The sequence below is a fragment of the Drosophila suzukii genome, chromosome X (genome assembly GCF_043229965.1).
Source record: "Drosophila suzukii chromosome X, CBGP_Dsuzu_IsoJpt1.0, whole genome shotgun sequence".
Taxonomy (NCBI): domain Eukaryota; kingdom Metazoa; phylum Arthropoda; class Insecta; order Diptera; family Drosophilidae; genus Drosophila; species Drosophila suzukii.
The window spans coordinates 2,745,233-2,753,621 of record NC_092084.1 but is presented as its reverse complement, the minus strand read 5'-3'; the positions used below and the strand labels follow the sequence as shown (position 1 = coordinate 2,753,621).

The 8,389-nt window shown below is 37.8% G+C and overlaps 1 long non-coding RNA gene across 1 annotated transcript in view; it reads right to left on the bottom strand.

Moving 5' to 3' along the window:
* Nucleotides 1–383: 383 nt before the first annotated feature.
* Nucleotides 384–8,389, bottom strand: part of LOC136117287 (uncharacterized) — a 29,871-nt gene continuing 21,865 nt past the window's right edge. Inside the window, exon 2 of the long non-coding RNA XR_011604561.1 lies at nucleotides 384–1,098. This is a non-coding gene — a long non-coding RNA (uncharacterized lncRNA). The remainder of the gene's footprint in view (nucleotides 1,099–8,389) is intronic.

The window sequence follows — 8,389 nt, the reverse complement described above, 5'->3', positions numbered from 1 at the left end:
GAAAAGAGCCTTGCCCAATTGCAATTTCAATGGGCAGAACGAAAGGGAAAAAATATCGCACTCAATTTGCAGTTGCAGCAGGGTTGTCACCATTGTCGAGGAACTTCGTAGCACTTTTATTAGATTGAAAAGTTGAGTTAAGAACCCTTTCATGTTGGATACTTTGTTACTAATTTTATTTTTACATAATTATAAGTTGAATATTTATAGATATTTTCCCTGTTCTGCAAGTCATTTTAAATTAAAAGGAGTACTGAACCAAAAGAATATATTTTTTAAAAGCCACGTTTAGTTTACAGTACCCAAGCTATTTTGGAAATAATGTGAACTTTTTCTAATAATAGTCTTTATTTATAATACCATTTATCTTAAATTAACAATACTATATAAATGAAAACTATTTATTATAAATGTATTTTTATAAATATAATTCTATACTATATCACACTATATCCTATATAATACCCAGCTAAAGTTCTAAAAATACCTGGCAACTCTGAGGCAGATGTTTTCGCCTACTCAAAAGCGAAATGTGCTCTGCGTTTGGTTCACTCACTCGCAGTTTTCACTCGAAAGGGGGACCCAGTTTTCCCCACCCTTTTCCGCCCCCCTTCCCCAACCCCCTTCCGAGTGGCCCCCCTCCCAGCATTTTCCCTGAGCACTCCTCCATGAATTGCATTGGCAGCAGCAGGCGGAGCCGTCGCTTTTCTAGTTTATTTCTGCGCCCGGATTTTCCACTTGTTTTCTGTTGTTGTTTCCTTTTTGCGATTTTTCCTCGTTTTTCCCCGGCGTGCTTTTGTTTTTGTTGTTGCGACGAGAAAAATGCGCAGCCATCGGATCCGCTGATTGGAAGAGGACTCGACTCGACTCGATGCTTTAATAGTTTCTAGGGTTGCACTCGCTCACTCTCCTCCGTTTTTTTGATTTTTTTTATGATGAGGGGAAGGTCCTCTGTTTTGGGGGACTGCACTCGACCCCCCTCATCATGCTGCACTTTGCGGCCGTGCGCCACTGGCTGGTTGCATGGCAGATTGTGGGTGACAATTTCGTTTTATTTTGCCACGCTTTCCCTGACAAAGCTCTGTTTTGCCGGGTTACCTGAAAAGATGAAGGGGGTTGTATATTTTTAAATATTTTGCGGAGATATTTATATTTTATTGTTTGTTATGTTGTAATCACCTTTTATAGAAATCTAATCAATCAATATGAAAGCATTATTAAATTTAAAACAAATTTGGTATACGATATGAAACTATAATTTCATAGATTACCAAAACTAAATTTTATATTACTAGAAATATTTACTAATTTACTAAAATTTAAATTAAAATTGTATTGGAATTTAAATTACAATTATGTCAATTTGATGTTATAAAGTAATCTTATATCAATTTTAATTCTAAAGTTTTTATTTGACATCAAATAAAACTTTTTTTCTTCTTTTTTTTTGTAATTTAATCAGTATTGGATCATCAACTTAACAATTTTTTAATTAATCAATACTTGCTGCTATGAAAATATATATCGTTTTTATTTATCGATTAGTTTTTATTATTTTTAGCTCTGATTCGAAGGAAAGTGCATTGCTGGGTCGCCACTGGATTTTCTCGATTTTCCTCCGCCATTTTGGTCTATGCTGAATCCTGCTCCACTAACCTTCTCCCCGGAAAATTCCCATTCATCCAATGCATTCGCTTTTTCTAGTTTTTTGCTTCCCTTTTTTCGGGTAGGGAACATGCGCACAATTTTTTAGCCCCTTTAAAACAAAATTGCAAAGTGCAAAGAGCATCCTTTGCAGAAAGGGGTGCTCCCAACCCAGGTTCCCATCATTTTCCCACCCATTTTCCGACCGTTTTTCCTGGCGAAAAATGCTAAACGAATGCGAGACAAGGTGACGCTGAGGGGGAAAAGAAAATAAATGCAATGCAGTGAAAATGTACCCCCTCCCGCCTCTGCCTGTATATGTGTTTGTGTATAAAGTCTGCTTGGGAAAAATAGAAAAACGAAAGTTTTCGTGATTCCCATTTGCTGTTGGCTGCTGGCTCTAAGTGGCGCCCCCTGGCGGGTGGTTCGGGTTTCGGGTTGGCGGTGCGGCAGTGGTTCGGTTTTCAGCATGGCTGTGGTTGGCTGTCTCGTACCCCCCTAAAAAATCCCCCACCACCGCCGGAAAATGCCCCTCAAGACATCGCAGAGAGGCATGCCGAATACAAAAAACGGAAAAACACAGAGACACAGATTATATATAGACGGATTGTACATATACTTATAGGGGAAATGTGGAAAAGGGGGCCTTAGGTGTCGACTGTGGTGGGCGTAGTGGGCGTGGTGGGCGTGGCAGAGTGCCGGGGTACGCCATCACTATTAGTACGGCATTAATTAGTTATGGCAGACGATTTTGAGGTTGCCGCGCTGCTGAAAGCTTTTTACTGTCGGTGGGGAAAAGAAAATCTATGCAAAAGAAAAGCCTTCGAGTGGGGGGGGGATGTTTCATGTGTGCCCGCCAAAGTAAACAAAGGAAATGGAAAACCAAAAGAAAATTTATTCGCAGCGAAAGTTTTTGGCATGCAAATTCTATGAAAAAGTCGGGTAACGATAACAGAGTTTAAATTTAATTAAAATTTATTCAAAATCCAGATGTTGACAAACTTGTTATTGGCTTTTGAAATAGTTATACTTGTTTACTTAAATTATTAGGTTTTAAATTAATCAAATACAATTTAATGTCAATATCAAAATTAGAGCAATTTCAGTAAAATTTAGTTATATAAATCAATAAATAGTTATGGTGGTGTCTTCTTGCAAACCGCTTACCTTCTGTATTTCCCCACCGACGAAACATGTGAAGTCTGCTTTTTGTCTTAGCCCATCTGCCTTTTAATTTTTCTGTTTTCAAAATATTTTAATTAAATATTTAACTACCCCCCGTCCGCTGTCCATCTCACACTTGAGTGACTTTCAATTAGTTGCGCCACAACTAAGCAGAATAGCCCCCGTCTTAACCCCTTAATTTCTGCACTTTATTTGCTCGTTTATTTATTTAAAAAGCAATAAATTCATGGCAAGTTTTATGCGCAAATATCTGAAAATTAAATGAGCATTTCCGGAGGGTTGGTCAAAAAGATCCCCTTTTTGCGTTTGGGAGGGGGCTTTTGGGTATGAGCATAAGACCCCGGTGGTCAGTAAAGGAGTTCTCAAAAATGAAGGTCCTTCGTCCTTTTGGTGGGGGGTTGCAAATTCGGGGGCTGGATTTTCCACTGACCGTTTCGTTCATTATCAACACCAAAAACTAAACAAAATTATTCGCCTTTGCCGGAAGTTGGCAATAAATTAGTTGGGTTCCCTGCCCACCCCGCCCCCTTTTTCGCCACCCACATATGTGCACACACTCACTTACACACGATTCTCCACACATACACACTTTGCCCATGAAAATCGCTCTACAACTTGTCCAGACAAGCCGCCATAAAGCATTCATAAATCCCAAAGTAAACTAGAGTGAACCACCCAAAAACACACACACATATGCATAGATGCAGACCGTACAGCGGAGGTAAGAAAAATAGCACTAGGGACTTTACGTAGGCATTTTAAGAACATTGTAATTTTAATCCACCTTTCTTCACTCATTTATTTTTATCAAGCCTTGTTTTTTGAAGCGCAAGCTATAATATAACTCTCCCTGGAAGATATGAACCTCTATAAAAATGTCTAAAGAATATTTATTTTTCGGTTTATAACCATTGAATTGCCAAAATAAAAATATATCGTGTTATGTTGAAAGATTCTTAGCAAACAGGATGCTTAATCTTTAAATATTTTTGTATCCCCTAAAAATACGACTCACGCAAATATGCAAAACTATAAAAAACTACATAAGACTCTAGAAAATTAAACCGTATCCTAAATATAAATTTTTAAAATTTTTTTTTTGCAAATGAATGTTTAGTAATTACTGATCAGAGTTCAGAAAGATATAACCATTTTCTGAAGACCTGCTGTTGGTGCTCCCAACTTGACCGCAGCTGTGGGGGCACACAGTGAGAAAGAGGCAGACTCTTGTGTAACATGCGGTGGCCTTTATCCATTCATCCGTTCATTCATTTAACCTCCTCCGGTTGACCAAACCCCCTCCCCTGTCTCACTTTTTGTGTGTGAACCACCGCCCACTTCCACCCAAACGGACCACCCCCCAACCCCTTTAAGCCCCGCCACTGGGGCCACATAGTTTCACTTTTGTTTTCGTTTCAACTCTTCGGGGGCTGCTTTCCATGTGTCTGGACTTCAGGTCCACAATCAGATTCTTCCCTTTGTTTCGGGGGCGGGGTGGTGGGGAAGGTCCTTGGTCCTTGGTCCTGCGTCCTTTGTCCACTTCGTTAGTTGTATTAGAGAGTTTGCGTATTTGCGGGTCATTTCGGAGATCCCTCGATTGGGGGTTAAATTAAAAGAGAAGCTGTCCCAGGAATGCGGAAGGAAGGAGGACTGTGACTTAATGAGTTCGAGGATAAAGGGTACTAAAAGCTGGTTAATCGCAGCCAATTGCCATTCAACAACGCAGACCGATGCTGGAGTTGTCCTACGCTAAAAACACTTACATTACTTACATACTTCGACCTCTTATGATCACTTGGCGCCCTCTATTTCTGAAGTTGTGCTCTAGTTATCCTTGTAAAAAATGTCCAGCTAGTTGAAATTCTTAATTTAGATTCTAGTACTAAGCTCCTGTATTTAAAAATTGTATGTAGTCATATTTTGCCTAGCTTAAATCAAGATAAATATAGTCAAAATCATATTTTCAGTCACTATCTTTATAGATAAAGGAATCTATATTTAACACGATCACTTGGCACCCTCTATTAATCAAGATGAGTTTTCCACCGCAGCCCAGAAGTATACACTGGTTTTTGTAAACCAACTGAAAAGTATGCCACCAATTAGAAGGACGATCCTTGTTACATTTACCGAACGGGAAAATTCCCATATACCTATTTAAGCTAATAAGAATTAAGATACATAGTATTTTACTTTTACAAAAGTACGAAATATTTAGTTTTAGTTTTTACTTTAGCATATTACTCTTAGCATACTATGTTAAACCGAATATCTTATATACCGAGCACATAAGTATATGGTAAAATAAAAGAATATAAATATATACGATTTATATGTAAAATGTTGTTTGTAAACATTAAGCATTTAACACCAGAATGTGTTCTTATTTAAGAACTCCTTTTAAGTATAAGCCAATCAGTTCTGCAATCTAGGAATATTAAAAACTAAATATAACAAGCATTTTTCAAAAACCGTTCTGAAATAATATTTCCAAAGGGCTAAGCCTCGAGTTAAAGCAACAAACACAGAGCGGGAATTATCCTGGGCACGTTCTGGGGACTTCGTGTGTGGGTACAGGATATCTGCGCCAGTTGTTGGACCTTCAGAATGGGGATCATAAAAACCGGGGACAAAGGCGTAAGCCGAGGCCAAAGATGCGTTAATTGGCCTCCAAACGCGTGCCATTTCCTGGGTCCCCCCATACCATTCGATATGATACCATACATACGATCCCTATTTTCTGGCTGATCGCAATTGGGATCGTGATCCCATCGCACGCTCGTCCAGCCGGAACTGTAAACAATAAATACCGCTCAGAGGCGGAGGGCAGACCTCCACTAATCCAGCAGACTCCTTGCTCGTTAATTGATTTATTATACGCCTGCGCCATCAACACGATACACACATATATATGAGTATCCTTCGAGGATCACGGATCACGTGTATTTGGCCTGTGCTCCTTTGAATGGCTTTATTGGTGTTATTAAATTTCATCCGCGATGCCCCTGCGGGGGTTGTTTGCTCAACATTCCGTCAGTTGTTACAAAACTATCCTTACTTTTCTTTTTCTGCTCCCTCTCAGTTCTTGGAATAGTTCTGGGGAACAATAAAAAAAGAGCTCGGGGAGAAGAAGGACTTTGGGACCCTAAGCAGGATATGTCCAACACATTTCGGTGATTATTTACCAAGTATATAGTGTGGCAAATAAATAGCACACATCCGTTCTTTTCGTAATACCTATGTATTTAAGCAACATTACATCCGTACTTTCTCGAAGAATGCATTTCATTTATTTTAGAACTATACCGTATATCTATATTAGCTTTCCACTTTCAGTTTTAGTATCCTAGTCTGAAAGCCATGAGAGTTACGAAAAAAAAGAACATGAAAATGGGCTATAATTTTGACTCTCGATTAAGAGTCAAATATTAACGTAGGATATTAGAGAATTAAATCACAAACTTAAAGAGGTATCCCACTTGAAAATCGATATCATACAATGCAAGTTATGGATTGTAGAAGAGCAATTTTGGGCTTCCATTATAAGACCCAGTAGAAATACTGAAAAATCGAACATGAAAATGGGTTAAAATTTTGACCCTCGTTAAGAAGTAAGATTTGAATGTACAATATTAGATATTTGAATCACAAATACATAGAGGTATCCCACTTGAAAATCGGTATCATATAACTAAAGTTATGGATTTTAAAAGTGCAGATTTGCGTTCCCGTTCTGAAAGACATTGTAAATACGGAAAAATCTAACATGAAAATGTGTTAGAATTTTGACCCTCGTTAAATAGTAAGATTTAAATGTAGAATATAAGAGAATTCAATAACAAATTCATAGAGGTATCACACTTGAAAATCGGTATTGTATAACTCAAGTTATGGATTTTAGAAGTGCAGTTTTGGGTTCCCTTATGAGACCCAGTGGAAATACTGAAAAATTGAACATGGCAATGGGTTAAAATTTCGACCCTCCTTAAGAAGTAAGATTTTAATGTACAATATTAGATATTTGAATCACAAATTCATAGAGGTATCCCACTTGAAAATCGGTATCATATAACGCAAGTTATGGATTTGAAAAGTGCAGATTTGCGTTCCCGTTCTGAAAGACATTGTAAATACGGAAAAATCTAACATGAAAATGTGTTAGAATTTTGACCCTCGTTAAATAGTAAGATTTAAATGTAGAATATAAGAGAATTCAATAACAAATTCATAGAGGTATCACACTTGAAAATCGGTATTGTATAACTCAAGTTATGGATTTTAGAAGTGCAGTTTTGGGTTCCCGTTCTGAAAGACATTGTAAATACGGAAAAATCTAACATGAAAATGGGTACAATTTTTGACCCTCGTTAAAAGGTAAGATTTAAATGTAGAATATAGGAGAATTCAATAACAAATTCATAGAGGTATCACACTTAAAAATCGGTATTGTATAACTCGAGTTATGGATTTTAGAAGTGCAGTTTTGGGTTCCCGTTCTGACAGACATTGTAAATACGGAAAAATCGAACATGAAAATGGCTAAAATTTTTGACCCTCGTTAAAAAGTAATATTTAAATATAGAATATAAGAGAATTCAATAACAAATCCATAGAGGTATCACACTTTAAAATCGGTATTATATAACTCAAGTTATGGATTTTAGAAGTGCAGTTTTGGGTTCCCGTTCTGACAGACATTGTAAATACGGAAAAATCTAACATGAAAATGGCTAAAATTTTTGACCCTCGTTAAAAAGTAATATTTAAATATAGAATATAAGAGAATTCAATTACAAATTCATAGAGGTATCACACTTAAAAATCGGTATCATACAACTCAAGTTATGGATTTTAGAAGTGCAGTTTTGGGTTCCCGTTCTGAAAGACATTGTAAATACGGTAAAATCTAACATGAAAATGGGTTAAAATTTTGACCCTCGTTAAAAAGTAAGATTTAAATGTAGAATATAAGAGAATTCAATAACAAATTCATAGAGGTATCCCACTTGAAAATCGGTATCATATAACTCAAGTTATGGATTGTAGGTTTTAAGCCCTTAGTTGTAAATAATTTGTAGAGTCCCCTGAGAGTTGACACTTTCTTGCCCCTTTCTCTGGCACAATTTTTAATTAATTTCACGTCTGGCCAAACTATTGCATTAATCAGTTGGATAAACTTGCCGGCTTGAGGCGAGCCTCGGAAAAGCCTCGGGAAGTGCCGCAGGAAAAGCCAAAGCCGGGAAAACCGACCGACAACAAAAACAAAAACACCGCGTCAAAGTCGCTGGCAATGACGTTTATAATTTGTCAAAAGTGACAGCGCGCGATGCGTCGTCCTTCTCAACCTGTCACTCAACGCCACACACGACTATCCCACGGCCCCGCCCACTTTTCCCCGATTTTCACGCCCCTCCCCCAAATCCCGGGCCAGCTGTTTATCTTGACTTGAGCCAAAAACTATGCTTGTCTTTTAATCTATGCAATTTAAAATAAGTTCTCCATCTGAATTTGACCGACATGTGGGGGAAACTTCGGGAAAAGGCAAAACGGTTGGAAAAGC